The sequence below is a fragment of the Meriones unguiculatus genome, chromosome 6, assembly GCF_030254825.1.
Source record: "Meriones unguiculatus strain TT.TT164.6M chromosome 6, Bangor_MerUng_6.1, whole genome shotgun sequence".
NCBI classification, from domain to species: domain Eukaryota; kingdom Metazoa; phylum Chordata; class Mammalia; order Rodentia; family Muridae; genus Meriones; species Meriones unguiculatus.
In genome coordinates, this window is record NC_083354.1 from 74,822,524 (window position 1) to 74,842,177 (window position 19,654).

A 19,654-nucleotide genomic window follows, 5' to 3' on the forward strand; every position below is an offset into this window, starting at 1 on the left:
TGGCAGTCCTTGTATGGTCCTCCTGTCTAAAGATTACAGACTTTGTCAAGTTCATGCAGAGACCACTCCATTGCAAGGTCAATAGGAATGGGCTGGGGAAAAGAACATCAGTGTATAAAAGCCAGAACATGTAAGGAGTATTTGATGGAGGTAAGAAACTGATGGTTTAGTATTGCATCAGTCTCACACATGATGAAGCAAGAGTCAACTTCACCACAGGATGCAGCTGACTTTCCAGGAGATGCTTAGTCTTTGCAGGGCTTTTGTATGTTCACCAGCCTTGGTGTGGCCATGCTTGCTGTCATCTCTCATTCATTGCCAATGTGAGGGGGGAAATGGGCTTACAGAAAACTGCTTTCATTCCAGAGGCTTTTGAAAAGTTTGCATGTGCTGTAATGGCCTTAAGGTTTCCTTTGTTTTTCCATTTTGTTGTTTAGAGACAGGTTTTCACTAGGTAGCCTTTGATAGCCTGGAACTGAATATGTGGACCGGGCCTACCTGGAACTCACAGAGATTTGTCTGCCTCTGCCTCCTAGGGCTAGGATTGTTAAAATCATATTTGCAGAAACATTAAGGACTCATGGATATATTAACTTGGCTTTGACAGTCATTTAGTATTCCATATGTATATAAAATTTTACCTTGATACTTGTGTTGGCTTAACATAAATATATACTTTTAATTGGTCAATTTATACCTCAATAAATCTGAAGAAAATATATTTCCAAACAGCTCTAAAATTTTATTAAATCTTTTATTATATCTGTAAAGTTGAGTCAGAAAGTATTCTTACTTTCCATTCTACCCCTTTCTGTATTATTCTTTATCTTACAGTTCTCTGGGGTTTTTTTTGTTTTGTTTAGTTTTGTTTTGTTTTGTTTTGTTTTGTTTTTTATGTGTAAAATAAAGATTCAGGACTTTGAGAGATGTTAAGAACACTTGTTAAGAGATTGTTAAGAACACTTGTCACTTTTACAGAGGACCCATGTTTGGTTCCAAGACAGTCTATCTCTATTTCTCTTTCTGTTCTCTCTCTCTGTTTCTTTTGAGACAGGGTTTCTCTGTGTAGTCATGGCTGTTTTTAGACTCACTCTGTAGACCAAGTTTGAGAGACCTGTCTCTCAAACTCAGAGACACCTTGTCTCTATAGGATCAGACATTATCTTGTTTATTATCTGATTTGATATGTAATACTTTATTGTCAGAAATGTTTAAATGTTATAACAGAATCCAGTGAGTAGATAGAAATGACAGGTCACTCTGTTCCAGGTAGCAAGGTGTAGTTATGCTTGACAATAAGGTGGACTGGCAGTGCTTTCACTAAAGGAATCAATAAATCTTTAATTACTAATTGGCCTTTTGTACCTTATTTTACTTCATTACTGGTAACTCCAGTGGGGCCCATCACTGGCCTCAGGAAGCACCTGCTCCACCTTCCCTGAGGCATCACTCCTGTTTCCTCCTCAGAGAGCTGCAGCTCAGCCCCCTGCTGTTTCTCCTCTATGACCACATGTGTGGCAGGGGAAGTGGGGGTCTGAGTTCTCCTGACTTTGTCTCTGTTAAGTGCACTTCCTGGACCACCTCATCCAGCTCAATGGCTTTGAGTTCCAGGTCTATACCGCCTCCTCCATCTCCAGATCTAGCCTGAGACTATAGATACATCTTCAATAGGCATTGAAATATCACATCTCCAAAGCTAACTCTCCTTCACCAAAGTACTCTTTTTTTAATTAAATTTCATATTTTATCTTAATTACAGTTTATTCACTTTGTATCCCAGCTATAGTCACCTCCCTCCTCTCCTCCCAATCCTGCCCTTCCTCACTCATCTCCTCCTATGCCCCTCTCCACGTCCAAGGTTAAGGGAGATCCTCCTCCCCTTCCATTTGACCCTAGCTTTTCTGGTCTCCTCAGAACTGGGTGCATTGTCCTCCTCTGTGGCCTGGCAAGGCTGCTCCCCCTTCCTTTGGAGGCAGTCAAAGAGCCAGCTACTGAGTTCATGTCAGAGACTGTCCCCTTATTAGCTGCCATGGCCTACATCTGTGCAGGGGTTCTAGGTTATCTCCATGAATGGTCCTTGGTTGGAGTATCAGTCTCAGAAAAGACCCCTTAGCCCAGATATTTTGGTTCTGTTGCTATCCTTGTGGAGATCCTGTCCTCTCCAGGTCTTACTATCTCCCTCTTCTTTCCCAAGATTCCTTGCACTCTGCCCAAAGTTAGTTTATGGGTCTCAGCACCTGCCCCGAAGTATCTTTCTGCAGGCTTTCATTTCCCCAAACTCCCACTTCACTGTCTGAAAACTCTGCTGCTAACATTGCAATTCACCACAACATGTACTACAGCGAGAAGCTTACCTAGCCAAGGTTCAAAGCAGCATAATTCTTTGCATATGAACATAAATATTCAGAAGAAATTTTGACAGGATATCCATTAAGCCAGATAGCATTAGTAGACCCTGTCCTGCTAAGACCTTTATAGACTTTCTGGGCCATGGGCTTTTGACCAGGGTTAGTTTGGGTTTTTGTTTTCTTTAAGTTTAATTTCTTTAGGTTCTTTAGTTTAGTTTAGTTTCTTTAGTTTAGGGTTTGTTTTCTTTCATTTTGTCTCACGGAATTGCCCTTTCTGTTCTGACTTTGCTATGTAGATCAGTCTGGCCTTTGACCCAGAGATCCATCTGTCTTTGACACCCAAGTGCCGAGATTTACAGGCCTGCACCACCACACCCAGCTTGACCATGATTAGAGCATCTGTGAAGCAGCCTCAAGTCCAATTCAATAGCCATCGGTTATCCCCAAACATTCAGGCCACTCTTCAATGTTGGCCACCTCTTGTCTGGCATGATGGTGATGTTGTAGAATACAGGTGGCCTTCCTCTCCCAGCAGACTGCAAAGCCTCTTCCAGTACTGTGACAGGGAGACAGCAGGGAGGAAATTCTGAGTCAGTTCCAGCTTGATTCCTCTCTGTCCTGAAAGCAACATGCTCTGTGTATTCAGAAATAGGTCTGTAGTTTTGTCCAACTTATTTTGTGAGACAGGTCTCTCACTAAACCTGGAGCTTGCCAATGAGACTTACTGGCTGTCTAGTGAGCCCCTACAGTCTTCCTGTTTCTCCTTCTATGGCACTAAGATTACACTGTCCCTATTCCCTTGCTGTTACACAGGTGCTGGAGATCTGAGCCCAGTCTCCATGTTTGTGCAGCAAGCATCAAATTTTATTTAACTGTGTGATATCTATGTTTTTATTCTTAATGTGAATTTCATGTAGTTGGCACACTCAGATCTTGTAGATTTGTTTCTGACAGTTTAACACGAATTAAAAATTATTGTTAACCAAATTCTTAATTGTACACTTTGTTGAATATTTTTTACTGTCCTTTGTTGTTCTTTTTTCATGACTATATAGAGTTTTCTCATTTTATAATCTGTGAATTTTTATTTATTTTTACCTTGTTAACTTAGTTAATGTGTGTTTGTGTGTGCATTGTGTGTTCTACATAGGGCCAAAGGGAGACAGGGAGTCTCCTCTCCTTTATGTCACCCTCCTGTTCCCTTGAAGCAGGGTCTCTCTCTAAACCTGGAGCAAAGGTAGCATCCAAGGAGCCCTAGTTATCCTCTTGGCTCTGCACCCACAGTGCTGTGTCACTACTTTCTATACTTTAAGATTATTTTAGCTGATTTCACAGACAGGCACTTGAAAGAATCAGACTAAGTTTGTAACCTATGTTTCTTTCAATTGCCTTATAACTTATATTTTCAAGGTTTAGGCCCATTTTAATTAAAGCCTCTTAGTGCTTCTCCAGAGAGCCGAGGAATGTAAAGGTTCCTGACATCAGCCATCTGTGAGGGCAGAGATAAGGAAGAGAACAAGCAGATATCCCTACTAAATGGAGAATAAATCACCGGCTGCGCCTGTGAGATGACCTTTGTTTGGAAACTGAGATGAGTTAATCACTTTCCTACTTTAACTGTAGCTTTATCTCATATGGCAGGAAATTCCAAACTGACTTGAAGATGAGATATTTACAACAAGGCTGACCGGACATAAGGGTGACCAGAACTAACCAATTATTTTAAAAGTTAAACACCTCATCCAATTTCGAATCACCAAGATATAAACCCCAGGAGATTCCCACCTTTTGTCTTTTAAAAACCTAAGGTCTTTGTCTCCCAGTGCCACTCCTTGCTGACCAGCAGGGTTGACCCCATTGCCTAATGGTAAGAATGCACCTCTTGCGATTTTGCATGGATGGATGATTAGTTTCCTGAGTTCTCTTCATACCTTCTTATATTTAGGCTCTTGCTGGGCCTAACACACTAACTCTGTTCTCACTCCAACACATTCCCCGAATATTCTCACCATTACTTTACAAACCACATGCGGTTTTTGGAACCCAGAGACTGAAGGTTATACAGGATGCAAGACTGACAGAGTCACTGAGAATGTTTACTTTCTGCCTCATTCCTGGTCCTGAATCTTCATGTTCTCCATAAAGCTAATGCAGACATTTAACTGCATGGAACCATTTCATGACTTTTCTCTTCTCTGCGTAGTTGCTTATTTCTTCAAAACCTGAAGTCCTCTGCAGAAGTGATTCCAGCCCTTGAGAGCCACCATGCACTTCTGGAAGCCATGGTAATGAGCCCCGTCCCTTCTCTGAATCAGCAACACATCATTGTGGGGTTGAGCCGAAATTGTCAACTTTAAATGTACCATAATTAGATAGAGTCTACGAGAATCTAAGAAGCAACTGTCACACGATACCTATAGATGGGGAGTCACAGTGAACAGTGAGCCCTTCTCCCAGAAGAAGTAGACCCTTGAGACTCTTTTAGACTTCAACTTGATTAAAATGCAGATTAAACACATTCCATCTGCCCTTTTCCTGCAGGGCAGTAGGCTTGACTTTCTGCTAGAACTTTTGAACATTAAAGTCATGTGTCATTTTCCTTGGTTGGACTTTTGCTTGAGACAGATTTTCAAATTTTCAGCTTAGGCTGATTTTGAATTTTCTGTGTAGCCAAACCTGACCTGGAACTTGGGATCTCTGTCTCAGCCTTAAAAATGCTATGGTTCTAACTGTGCACCCAAGTTGAGCTGATTTGACTTTTGATGTTGTTTCTTGTATTGAAACCAAGACCCCTTTTGTGCTACACAAGCATTCTGAAGTGAGATATATTTCTGGCCTATGAATGTGCTTTGTGAACAAAACTAAATGCCAAGTAGTAAATCAGGAAATCTATTTTTGCAACAGAAGACGCAACTGTCAATCCAATGGGCATACCAACTGCTGCATGCCCCAGTTGTTTGGTAGGTGTGCTAAGATTGCCTTCCCACAAATCAAAAACAAATCTGGGAATCATGGCTCATGTCTACAATATAGCATTCTGGAAGCTGAGGCAAGAAGATGGCTGTGAGTTCAAGATCAGCCTGGATTATACTATAAAACCCCATCTCTAAAAACAAAACAAAACAAAACAAAAACCCGACAGCAAACAAACCAGAAAAAGAAATGAAGAAAAAAGGGTGAAAACTGAAAAGATAATCAACTCTGGGTTGATGTGATATGTGTACAATATTTGCAAATTTCATAATAACGTTGCAAGGTCTGGAAATGTTGTTCTGTTGGTAGAATACATGACACAAACAGAGTTAAGTCTAGAAGACATTGGGTTCTCAATGATAACATTATGTCTCACGGTCATGCAAATTTTAATTTAATAAAGGATTTCCCTTTCAAAGGAAATCACAAGTGAAAACAATCATGAGGACCCAGTTCATCCCACCGAGGCTGGTAGGAACATGAAAGCACATGGGATTCTGTGTATTTGTACATTGGACAGGAAAGCATATTTCTAATTGTCTGAGGAGCTCCTAGAGGAGAGCACTGAGGTGAAGCGAGTTGTGGGTGAGAGAGTCAGTGCTCCCGTGGCATCTTGAGAGTGAATGCAGGACTACTGACAGCAGTCCTCATGCCAGATCCAAAGCAGCCAGTGTTAAAGGCATTGTGCAGCAGGCTGGTCTCCTGAGATCCTAAAGGGAAGTTAGGGTACCAGGATATCCAAGTCTCTGTCAAATGAGAGGCGTTAGACATAGTACCCCACATTCTGATGCTATGGAAAGATGAGAAGGTATGCAGGGGGTTCATGGAATGTGAAGGAGAGTCCTAATCTACTCTTAGCAGACAAGCAAAGCAATCAGAGAGATGTGAAGATACAGCTTCCTCTGCCTCCCTTCTCTCCACAGGCTTGGCTCTGAGGGAAGCCCAGTGGTTTCAAGAGGCAAAGAGTCTGAGTGAGCAGCTGCGAGGCGCCTACCCCAAAGCCACTTTCTGCCACATGAATTTGCCAGAGGTGTGCTCTAGCCAAGGCACTGACCACTTGCTTGGCTGTGATGTGTCCATCATTTCAAAGCACATAAGCAGGCCAGTGCAAGGGGCCCTGAGGATCCCCAAGGTCTTCGCCAATCTCAGCTTAGTCATGTGTGTGGAGGGGGAACTTGGCAGTGGGAAGACAACCTTCCTGAAGAAAATAGCTTTTCTTTGGGCATCAGGGTGCTGTCCCCTGTTGAACAGGTTCCACCTAGTCTTCTACCTCTCCTTTAGTTCCACCAGACCAGATCAGGGTCTGGCCAGCATCATCTGTGCCCAACTTCTAGATGCAGGAGGCTGTGTTAGTGAAGTGTGCCTGAGCAGCATCATCCAGCCATTAAAACACCAGGTGCTATTCCTGTTGGATGACTATAATGGGGTGGACTCCCTCCCCCAAGTGCTAGAGACACTGATTACCAAAAACTACTTGTCACTAACCTGCTTATTGATCCCTGTCCATACAAACAGGGCCAGGTCCATCCGTCCATACCTGGATACAATTCTAGAGATCAAAGAGTTTCCTTTCTATCATTCATTCTCTGTATTTTGGAAGGTCTTCTCATTGAGTATAACACTTCTGCAAAAGTTTATGGTTTACTTTGGACAGAATGAGGATTTACAGGGAATTCACAAAACTCCTCTCTTCATGGCAGCACTCTGTTCTGACTGGGTTCAAAATCCTTCTGATCAGCCCTTTCATGATGTGGCAGTTTTCAAGTCCTATATGAAGTACCTGTCCTTAAAGTACAAAGCTGCAGCTGAAGCCCTCAAGGCCACTGTGTGCTCAGGTGGGCAGCTGCCCTGGAGGGGGCATTGTTCTTCATGATCTGAGTTCAACAATGATGACCTCACAGAGGCTGGAGTAGATGAAGATGAAGACCTGACCACCCACCTGCTTTATGAGCAAATTCATTGCCCAGAGGCTGAGAACAGTCTACCGGGTTTTAAGTCCTCTCTTCGAAGAATTTCTTGCTGCCATGAGGCTGACTGAACTCTGGGTTCAGACAGACAGGAAGACCAAGACCTGGGAATTCATTATTTGAGACAAATTAACTTGCCCTTGAAGGCTCTGACCACCTACTACAACTTTTTATAGTATGTCTCTAGCCACCCTTCATCAAGGGTAGGGCCACAAGTTGTGTCTCATTTGCTTCAGTTGGTGGATGAGAAAGAGTCGCTGAAGAACATGTCTGACTATGAGAATTACAAGAAACTACCCGGAAATTTTCAAGTGGGTGGAGTTTGTTAGGGCGCTGTGCCAAGAAGCTCCAGAAGCTTTCTGTTCATTCCTTTCAGAACATTTATTAGATATTGCTTTAAACATTGGTTATGAAAGCAACACAGTTTCTGCATGTTCTCCATTGATTTTACAATTCCCTCGAGGGAGAACACTGGCTTTGAGAGTATTGAATTTCCTATACTTTTGGGACCACCCAGAACACCTGTCACTGTTGAAGAGTTTACAGGTTTCCATAAAAGGAAATAAAATGTCTTCTCATATAGATTATTCATTCAAGAGATATTTTGAAAACTTGCAGCCACCAGCTATAGATAAGGACTAAACCTGTGTATTTGAACATATAAAAGATTGGAAGAAAACATTTACTGAAAATGAGGAGATCATCAGTAAATATGTAAATATCTGACCCAGGGCCCCCCCAGACATCAGGGAAGGGTACTGGAAACTGTCACCCAAGCCACACAAGATCCCTAGGTTGGAAGTTGCAGTGGCTGACATGGGCCAGCAGACCAAGCACTGCACTGGGTCCTAATGGAAGTTTTCTCACCTTCACAGAATATTGAGCTCTGCTTGTCCGACAGCAGTGGCTTTCTTGAAAGCATCCGCCGGGCTCTGGAGCTGAGTAAGACCTCTGTCACCAAGTGCTTTGTGTGCATGCTGGAGCTCAGCACAGCAGAACAGGAGCTGCTTCTCACCCTGCCTGCCATGCAGTCTCTTGAGTTCGAGGGGATGTACCATCTACCAGGTATCCCTGAGTGTGCTTTCACAAGCATTCTGGCTGACTCTGTGGTTTCTCATTCTTAGTGTTAGATGAGTAAAACTTCTCAGGCACAAGCCATGAATGTGCCTCGATAGAAGCGATCTGAATACTCTCACTGTTTGGGGCAGTGTATATGGCCCTGAATCCTAGAATGGGTTTCAAGTAACTCAGACAACACTAGGAAAATATTGCCACCCATCCTTCCCATTTATTCCTGAATTATAGGTGAGTGTCATTTTATTTCCTTCAATATATTTTGACGTGTTGATATCACTGTAAATATTTAACTTTTTTATTTTATAATGAATAGTAAAGCTTCCTTTTCATCAGCCTGTTGCATGGTTGGACATGCTTTGAGATGATGTCTTCTGTAGTCTAGACTGGCCTTATCCTGGTTATCTACCTGATCCTCTGCCTCCATTTCCCCAGCACTAGATTACAGGATTGCAGGGTATGGCACCACATCGTGGCTCTGAAACAGCATCAAAATTTAATAAGTACCAACTCACTCATTATAAAAATGTTGATTGACTTTTAAGTAAACCAGCTGGAGATGAAGCTCAGGTGTTGATTACTTGCCTGGCACAAATAGCTGGGTTTGGCTATAGAATTTTGCAAACTGGGCAAGGTGGTGCATGCCTGTGAGGCCAGCATGTAGAAGGTAGAGGCAGGAGGATCAAATGTTCAGTGACTGCTTGGGCCAGAGAGAGAAATACCACAGGCTTGCTCGAAAAAGAGAAATATTTTATTTTAAACTGTTATTTCCACTTTATTTTTAAATATTTTTATGAATTACAGTTTATTCACTGTATCCCCACTGTAGCCCCTTTCCTCATCCTCTCCCACTCCCACCCCTCCTCCACCATCTCCTTTCATGCCCCTCACCAAGTACACTGATAGGGGAGATCCTCTTCCCCTTCCCTCTGACCCTAGCCTATCAAGTCTCAGCAGGACTGTCTGCATTGTCTTCCTCTGTGGCCTGGTAAGGCTGTTCCCCACTAAAGGGGAGGGGATCAAAGAGCCAGCCACTAAGCTCATGTCAGAAACAGTCCCTGTTCCCATTACTAGGGAACCCACTTGGAGACTGAGATGCCATGCTCCACATCTGTGCAGGGGTTCTAGGTTATCTCCATGCATGGTCTTTGGTTGGAGTATGAGTCTCAGAAAAGACCCCTGTGCCCAGATTTTTTGGTTCTGTTGCTCTCTTTGTGGAGCTCCTGTCCCCTCCAGGTCTTTCTCCCCATTTTTTCACAATATTCCCTGCACTGGGCCCAAAGTTTGGCTATGAGTCTCAGCATCTCCTTTACCTTGCTGGGTAAAGTCTTTCAACAGCCCTTTGTGCTAAGCTCCTGTCCGGTTGCCTGAATTTTATTACACCAAATTACAAACAACAAAATAATGTTTTGGCCATTTAAAATATATGATTTAATGGCATAAATAACATCCACATTCTTGTCCATCCATCACCCCTACCCTTTCTTAGGACCTTTTAATTCTCCCATCCAGCAACTTGATTCCATTAAACAGAAACTATTTTTTTTTATTTAGATTTTTTTTAAAAAAAATATTCATTTATTTATTTTGTGTATATGTGTGCCCTGCATGTACAACAGCATGTTGTAAGGTGGCATCAGATCCCATTATAGATGGTTGTGATCCACCATGTTTATGTTGGGAATTGAACTCAGGAAGAGCAGACAGGGCTCTTAACCACTGTGCCATCTCTCCAGCCCTAAACAGTAACTCTTCCCTTCATTAGCCCATTTTCTTTCTTTCTTTCTTTCTTTCTTTCTTTCTTTCTTTTTTTCTTTCTTTCTTTCTTTCTTTCTTTCTTTCTTTCTTTTCCTTTCTTTTTTCTTCCTTCCTTCCTTCCTTCCTTTCTCCTTCCTTCCTTCCTTCCTTCCTTCCTTCCTTCCTTCCTTCTTTCTTTCTTTCTTTCTTTCTTTCTTCATTTATTTATTCACTTTACATCCCAATCTCAGCCCCCTCCCTCCTCTTCTCCCACCCTCCTTCCTTCTTCCTCTTATCCCTCCTCTCCTCCCCCTTAGAAAAGGGGAGCCCCCTCCCACCTACTCTTCCCAGCACATCACGGCATATCAGGACTGAGCACATTCTCTACTACAGAGGGCAGGCAAGGCAGCCCCACAAAGCATACAGGAGAGTCCTTGTCAGAGACAGACCCTGCTCCCTTTGCTAAGGGACCCACATGAAGCCCAAGCTGTCCATCATGTACACACGAGTAGGGGCTTTGAGCCACCCCATGCATGGTTCTTAGTTGTTATTTCAGTCTCCTCAAGCCCCCCTGTGCCCAGGTTATTTGGCTCTGTTGGTCTTCTTGTGGAGATCATGTTCCCTCCAGGTCCTTCTACTCTTCCACTCTCCCACAAGGCTCCCTTTGCTCCACCCAATGTTTGGCTGTGAGCCTCAGCATCTGTTTCAATCTGCTTCTGGGTGGAGCCTCTCAAAAGCCAGCTATGATAGCTCCTGTCTACAAGCATGGCAGAGAACCCTTAATAGTGTTAGGGGTTGCCTCTCTCCCATGGTGTGGCCAAACATTGGTTGGACATACCTCAGTCTCTGCTCTATCTTTATCCCTGCACATTTTGCAGGCAGGGTAAATTCTGGGTCCAAGTTTTTGTAGGTGGGTTGGTGTTTCCCTCCCTCTACTTGGAGTCTTGTCCGGTTAGTGGGTGGCCTCTTTAGTCTCCATGTTTCTCACTAGAGTCACCCCCAAGGCCTCCCAGAAGCCTACCCTATTGTAGGTCTCCAGCCTGTCTCAGAGATGCCCCAGGCCATGATTTCTCTTCTCCTGCATGCCCTCTGTCCTCCTTCCACCTCTCTTTCTCTCTCCATACCAGATCCCTATCTCATGTCCCTCATAACTCTCTCTCCTATCCTGTCCCCTCTCTTTGAGCACTTCCTCTATCTATTCTATTTCCCCTTCTCAGTGAGATTCATGCATCCTCCCCTGTGTCCTTGTCACTTAGCTTCTTTGGATCTGTGAATTATAGTGTGGTTATCCTGTATGTCCTGCATCCTAATATCTGCTTATAAGTAAGAACATTCTATGTGTGTCTTTTTGGGTCTGGGTTATCTCACTCAGGATGATCTTTTCTAGTTCCCACCATTTGCCTGCAAATTTCATGATTTCCTTGTTTTTAATAGCTGAGTAGTATTTCATTATGTAAATGTACCACAGTTTCTTTATCCATTCTTTGGTTGAGGGACATCTGGGTTGTTTCCAGTTTCTGGCTATTACAAATAAAGCTGTTATGAACATAGTTGAGCAAATATCCTTGTTTTGTGATAGAGCATCCTTTGGGTATGTGCCCAGGAATGGTACAGCAGGGTCTTGAGGTAGAGTTATTCCCAATTTTCTGAGAAACTGCCAGATTGATTTCAAAGTGGTTGTACAAGTTTACACTCCCAGGAACAATGCAGGAGTGGTGCCCTTTCTCCACATCCTTGCCAGCATATTCTGTCACTTGAGTTTTTGATCCCAGCCATTCTGCCTAGGGTAAGGTGGAATCTCAGAGTTGTTTTGATTTGCATTTCCTGGATGACTAAGGATGTTGAACATTTTTAAGTGCTTCTCAGACATTAGAGATTCCTCTGTTGAGAATTCTCTTTTTATCTCTGTACCCATTTTAAAAATTGGATTATTTGTTTTGTTGGTGTTTAATTTCTTGATATATTTTGGATGTTTGCCTTTTGTCAGATATAGGAGTGGTGAAGATCTTTTCCCAATCTGTAGGCTGCCATTTTGTTCTGTTGACAGTGTCCTTTGCCTTACAGAAACTTTTCAATTTCAAGAGGTCCTATTTATTGACTATTGATCTTAGAGCTTGAGCTGTTGGTGTTCTGTTCAGGAAGCTGTCTCCTGTGCCAATACGTTCAAAGCTCTTCCCCACTTTTTTTTTTTCTAACAGATTTGGTATCTCTGGCTTTATGTTAAGATCCTTGATCCACTTGGACTTTAGTTTTCTGCAAGGTGATAAATATGGATGTATTTACATTTTAAACATGTAGACATTCAGTTAAACCGGTGTCATTTGTTGAAGATGCTATTATTTTTCCATTGTAAGGTTTCGGTTCCTTTGTCAAAAAGCAAGTGTCCATAAGTGTCTGGGTTTTTTTCTCAGCCTTCAACTCGTTTCCATTGATTCACCAGTCTGTTTCAATGCCAGTACCGTGCAGTTTTTATCATTGTCACTCTGTAGTACAGCTTAAAATCAGGGATAGTTCGATCAGTCTTTTGTAGAATGTTTTACTGTCTGTCCCAACAAACTTATCTACCTAGATATATTATATAAGTATAATCATATAATAATTAACCCCATGTGTAGCTCATTTGCCTTCATATAATGTTTTCAAAGTTTACCATGGCATAGCATATATTAGACTTTCATTTCTTTTTATAAGTGAATAATAATAATATTACTTTGTGTGTAGGTTTAAAATTGTGCATGTGCCATTTTGTTTATATATTAATCTGTTCGTGGACACTGAGTTTTAATGCTGCAGGTATAATTTGTGTTACTAGTGTCTGTTTGAGCTCTGTTGTATTGGTTTTTATATATTTCCACGAGTAGAATTGTTGCTCTATATAGTTCTTATGTTTTTGAAACAGGGTCTCTCTCTATGGCTAGAATGGCTTGGAACTCACAGGAATCATCCAGCCTCAGCCTCCCAGTCATTGGGGTTAGATCTATGAGCCACCATATCTTTTTTGTGTTTAAACTTTGAGGAACTCCCCAACTGTGTTCCATGGTGGCTATCCCATGTATCTCCCACTGCAATGTGCAAGCCTCTGCTTTTTCTACATCTTGCACCCCATTTTCCCTTTGTTTTGCTTATCTTAGACACATTCTAGTAAGTGAGCATTCTCACCTGTAGTTCAGATTTACGTTCCTCTAGTGACTGTATGGGCCTCTTTGTGTGACTGTGTACCTTTCTGAGAGAAAAGTGCGCTTAAATCTTTGTCCATATAAACATGTTGTCAAGGTATGGAGGTTTATACCTGCACTCTCAGTAATCAAACATGAGGGAAGAGGGCAGTCCTGACTTTGAGACCAGCTTGAGCTATACAATGGGTCTGGGGCAGCCAAGGCTGTAGAGTAAAACTATCTCAAACAAAACAGAACAGAATCATTGTTGCTCTATTGCAGGAGTTCTTTGTGTACTGTGGATATTAAACCCTTATGATACAGGGAAAGCATCTCACTGGGAGAGCATTGGTCTACCAGTTGTAAGACCTGGAGTTCTGTCTCAGCCTGAAAAAAAAATCTATCCAAACCTAAATTCAGAGATGTAGCTTGAAAGCCATTTTCTCCCATCCTGTAGATTGTCATTTCATCTTGTAATGTCCTTTGATGCATGAACAACTGTTAATTTTGATAAGGTCTGTACTAGCAAGGGTCCTATAGAAGAACAGAACTTACAGAGCATATATATATATATATATATATATATGTATATATATATATATATATATATATATATATATATATGAATGACTTACATGATATGGTCTAGCTAGTCCAATAATTATTGTCTACAATTGCTAGTCCAAGAATCCAGTAGTTGTTCAGTTTATGAGGCTGGTTGTCTCAGCTGGTCTTCAGTATATGCTAGAATCCTAAAGAAACAGGCTCTAATGATAGTGAAAGAACAGATTTGCTAACAAGAGGCATAGCAATCAGGCAGAGAGAGAGAGAGAGAGAGAGAGAGAGAGAGAGAGAGAGAGGGAGAGAAAGAGAACTTTCATTTTTTTATGTCCTTACGTAGGATGCCTGGAGAAAGTATGGTCCTGATTAAAGATGGCTCTTCCCGACTCAAAGGTCCAAGTTAGAAGTTGATCTTCCCACTTCAAATTATTTAATTAGAAAAAAAGAAAAAACCTCACAGGTGTGCCCAATCATTTAGGTTTTAGGTAATTTTAGATGTAATGAAGTTAACAACCAAGGATGGCCCAAGGTCTATTTTTTTTTTTTTTTTTTTTTTTTTTTTTTTTTGCTATTGCTTTTTATAGCATATCTAAGGATCCATTGTGAAATCCAAGGTCATGAAGATTACTTGTTTTCTTCTAAGAGTTTTATAGTTTTAGCTCTTACATATGTTGTCAATCCAATTTAACCTTTTTATGAGTTGGGAGCGGGAATCCAACTGTGTTCTTTTGCATATGCAAAAACAGTTGCTCCCATGCTGTTAGTTGGGGAGATGTCTCATTTATTTTGTGAATCTAGAGACCAGCACAGGGCTTCCCCTGCATTCTGTGATCAGTAGATGTTGCAGCTGGCAGTATCTTCCTGGATGTGCTTCCTAGATGTTAGGAAGTCTGAGAAACTTCATCTTGAAAGCATGAAAATGGTTGAAGGTCACAGCACACTTGAGAACTTCCATTGGGGACCTTGAGTGATGGGAACTATGTGCTGCTTTCCAGATCAGCTCTTTGCTAACTTGGACAAGTTTCCCAGCCTGAAAGAACAGTCTGTGAGACTAGACGGCAAAGCAGATGTGCTTTCAGTCCTTCCTGGAGAGTTCCCAAACCTCCTATCCATCCAAACTTCCATGGAGTCTGACCTCTCCAGAGTAGGTAAGGATGGTGCTTGGATCTCCAGCTCATGTCTCAGCTGGAAAAGCTACTTGGTTAGTAATTGTTAAAACCACTAAATCATCATTAGTTAAGCCTTCCCTGGGCTTCACAGCATGAACTGTGGGAATACTAACCTTCCTTGGAGATTTATTTGTGAACCTTGAGTTTTTACAATATACTAAGATCTGTTCTGAGCACTTGACAAATATTAACTCACTCTTTGCACTCAGTGTGTGAGCTGAGGTACTGCGATTATTGCCACTGGGCAGCTGGAGAAATTAAGGCAGAAAGAAAGATGTTAAGCGATTTCCGCAAGTTTTCTCAGCTACAACAGGCTGCTTATGCAGCCACAGCCATGTCGCCATGATAAGCCTGATGCTTTTCTAAACCCTCACTCAGGGAAGCAGAGCCTTTCCTTCTCTTCTTCCTACCTCTTTAGGAAGCACGATTTCCCTGATACATGGGCTTCCTTCCTAGCCCTCTGAAACAACCCCCTCAGCCTAACCTAGTACTGTGCAGTGGCTGGTCTGCCATAGTCCTGCCTTCCACTGTTTAACATACCAGCGTAACTGAAACAGCACATATTTTCTCCGTTTTTCTTCATCTTTCTCTCCAAAATTATCTGTAAAGTTTTTTAAGATTTATTTATTTACTATTTACACATTATTCTACCTGCATGTATACCTGCACAGCAGAAGAGGGCACCAGATCACAGTATAGACAATTGTGAGCCACGATGTGGTTGCTGGGAATTGAACTCAGGAACTTTGGAAGAGCAGCCAGTGCTAGTTGATGGCAAGCCTTGATGTTGAATTCTGAAAACAGAAAATTAATCCAGAGAGGGTCAGGAACTTGTCCCAGGTCAGTTCCAGAAGCTAAGCACAAGGCCAACATGGCCTGAGCTGTAGACACTGAGAAATTGCACTGAACACCATGTGTTACCACGTCACTGTGTCGCTGCCCGTTTAATCAGTGTGGCTGGGACTGATGGACGGAGGGCCCAATTCTGACAGAAATTGGTGGTCTTCTCTAATTTCTGAAAATATTTCATCTTTTGCAGTTAAATTGATTCAGAACTCTTCAAATCTTCATGTCTTCCATCTGAAATGTGATTTACTGTTGAATTGTGAGTCTCTCATGGCTGAGCTTGCTTCCTGCAAGAAACTCAGAGAGATTGAGTTTTCTGGACAATGCTTTGAAACCACACCATTTGGTAAGAATTGTACAATGTTGACCTCAGATGCTCCTGTGCACGGTCTTTCAATACTCTAGGATTAAAATGCAACTGGTGTTGTGGGAACTGTGATGACACCTGAACTTCAGTGAGGCATTCACAAAAGTGAAGTACATATTTCTACATCTCGGTTCATTTTCAGAACCCAGTCTTCTACTTAGTCATAGTAATTCTGAGTAGTATGTCACCTTTCATCACTTTTGAAATACTCTTTGTTTCAGTGGTCCTTTGTGTCATAGGAAATTTATCTAACTCAACACAATTTTATTTTCCTTTTCCTAGTCACCGTCTAGCCAAATTTTGTTTCTCTGAAGATGTTGAATCTTAAATGCGAACAATTTCCAAATAAGGAAATGTAGGAAAAGTTTGTTAAGTTTGTAAATCAGTGTTTCTTAATATATTCTTTTTCTCCTTATTGTTGTCATCGTAGTCATCATTGTGTGGTTGTTGTCCTTCGCCTCTTCTACCTCCTCCTCCTCTTCCTCCTTCAGTGAACCCACAACAAAGCAAGTTGGGAACAATTGTCCTTTGACTATTGGTTAGGGTTTCTGTTGCTGTGATGAAACACCATGACCAAAAGCAGCTTGGGGAGGAAAGGCTAAATCTCACAACTCTCAGGTCACACTGCATCACTGTGGAATGGCAGAGCAGGAACCTGAAGGCAGAAACTGAATCATAAGGGTGCCTCTTGCAGAATTTGTCCTTGTGGCTGGCTCAACCTGCTTTCTTATAGCACCTATGATCACCTGTCTAGGAGTGGCACCACCCACAGTGAGCTGGGTCCTCCCACATCAATCATCAGACAAGAAAATGCACCAGAGGCTGGCCATAAGACAGTCTGGTGGAGGCATCTTCTCAACTGAGGTTTCCTCTTCCAAAATGACTCTAGTTTGTATCAAGTCGACATATCATTGCCAGTACAACATCCATGGCAATTGGTTCCAGGACACCCCTTCTGATGCCAACACTGGAAGATGCTTAAGTCTATGATACAAAATAGTTAAGTGTTTGCATATGACCCCAGATAGTTTAAGCCTTCGCTAGTTCCTACAATACCTAGTACAATATAAGAGCTATGTAAACAGCATTGTGTTCTTCAAGGACAGGGGGAAAAGTCTATACATGCTCAACATGGACATAACTTTAAAAATATTTCATGTCTGGCAAAATGGTTCAGAGCACTACAAAAGTGTGATGTCAAGCTTGAAGCCTGGAATTTTATCCCTGTGACGTGCATAGTGGAAAGGCACGTTGTTCTCTGACCTACACATACACACACATAATTAATTAAATGTAATAAAAACATACAAGCTGTAGTGGGTGGACATGCCGATACAGAGGGTCAGCTGCATGAGCTACACGGGTCCTTAGGAAGACATCATTGATTATTCAGTCTCATCCCCAGATGCCATCAAGTTGGGGCCCACTCATCCTCATGCTTGAGTTCATTAAATGCAATGTTCTTAGACTCACTGATACCTTAGGAGAGAATTCGGTCATGATGGCAGTGTGTGACTTCATTTTCCAGCATCTACGCCAACTATAGGTTGTTTTGGTTTCAAATGTTTCTGGAGTTTATATGTATTTTTATTAAAGGTTAAGAAAACATTATATTATGACTCATAATTAACACAATGATAAGTATAGGCAGAGTTTTAATACTTTTCTAATGATTTATTTATTTTTGTTTCATGTGCGTTGGTGTTTTGACTGCATGTTTGTCGGTGTGGAGGTGTTGGATCCTGTGGAACTTGAGTTACAGACAGGTGTGATCTCCCAGGTGGGTTTTGATCTGCTGGGAATTGAACCTGGGTTCTCTAGAAGAAAAGCCAGTGTTCTTAGCTGCTGAGCCATCTCCTTAGCCAAAAATTTAAATAGTTTTGACTTAAGAAATGATTGAGAAAGTAATCAGATTTTATGGTAAATACTGTAAAAGGTTAAATAAAGGGAGGGGAGAGAGTGTAGCTATGTGGTAGAGACCTATGTCTTCAAAATGCTTTTCAGCCTTTATTGTGCATAAAGAGAGCATGAGTTTTCTTTGTTTGTAGAAGTGGATAGGTAATTCAGTGTGCTAAAACAGCAGGAACAGGATCAGGATCAGGCACCAAGATGGCTGGCATGTATCACATGTCAATTATGCAAAACAGACATTGAGTATAATGAGAGCAAAGTCTCCTCCCTGCTGAAGAGAGAATTTACAAGCATTGACAGCGCAGGGTAGGGCAGCCAGATGACTCAGCTGGTAAAGGGATTATGCCAAGCCCAAGGACCAAGTATAGATCCCTGTACTCACATGGAAGAAGGGGAAAAGCAGCACTTACAAGGTTGCCTTCTACCCCCACACATGCTCTCTGATATGTGGGTGCCCACACACCAACACTGACCTGATGTAAGTCAATGAATATCAACCAAAAAGAGCCTCAGGGAGAGGCCACTCCTCAGGCCTCACCAGACCCTGTCAGGAGGAAGTGAGTGTTAGATTCCTGTGCCCAGACTGAGAGCTAGTCCATCTCATGAAGTGTGTTTCCTCCTTCTTAAATTTAATTAATTAAATTTTAAGACATTTCTGTTATTCTGTTTGCTCGTGTGTTTCTGTGCACCACCTGTGTGCCTGGTGGCCACAGAAGTCAGATGAGGGTTTTGAGTCCCCTGAATCCAGGCGATTATCAGCCACAGTGTGCAGGCCGGGAACTGTGCATGGGACTGCTACAAAGGCAACAAGTGCTCTTAACTTCGGGGCCTTCTCCGCCACCCCACATATGTTCCCTTAACAATAAATTACTGTATACACATTGTGACTATCTAAATTTGAGAAGCTTTGCTTATGAAGCTCTATTCTTACAGCAAATTGGGCAAGAAAAATATATGTCAGAAAGAGAAAAGCAAAGTGGAAATGTTGGTGTGGGCTCATAGTTTTTTGTGCATGGTTTGTTTGCAGGGGTTCATTGTGTGTGTTTGTGTGTGGCTGTGCTGTGGCACGGGTGTGGCAGTCAGAGTACAGCAGGTGGGAATCGGTTGGTTCTCTTTCTACCATCTGGATTCCTGGAGTCTACCTGGGATGTCAGGCTTGGCTGCAGATGCCTCTCCCCCTGAGCTGTCTCACCTGCTCTGAGCCATGAACAGAGAGAGAGCTCTGAATATGTTTCAAGTCATCCATATTTCCAGTCGTATACATGCACGCTCCTCACACAGCCACCAGAGAGTCTGGAAGCTTGGCTGTAGTAACGAACATACAGGTGCTCAGATGTCCATTCTTTTTAACGGTTTGAAACCATTTTCTGTACAGAGAACTAGTGTGATTTTTTTCAGTGGCTAGATATCTGAAGTAACCTGTTCATGACAGATCACCTAGAAGCTGAGAGTGGTGGTAACACATGCCTATGATGTGTTGGGAGTACTTGGAGGATGAGGCAGGAGGATTATGAGTTCTAGCCATTCTGGTCTGGACTACAAGCTG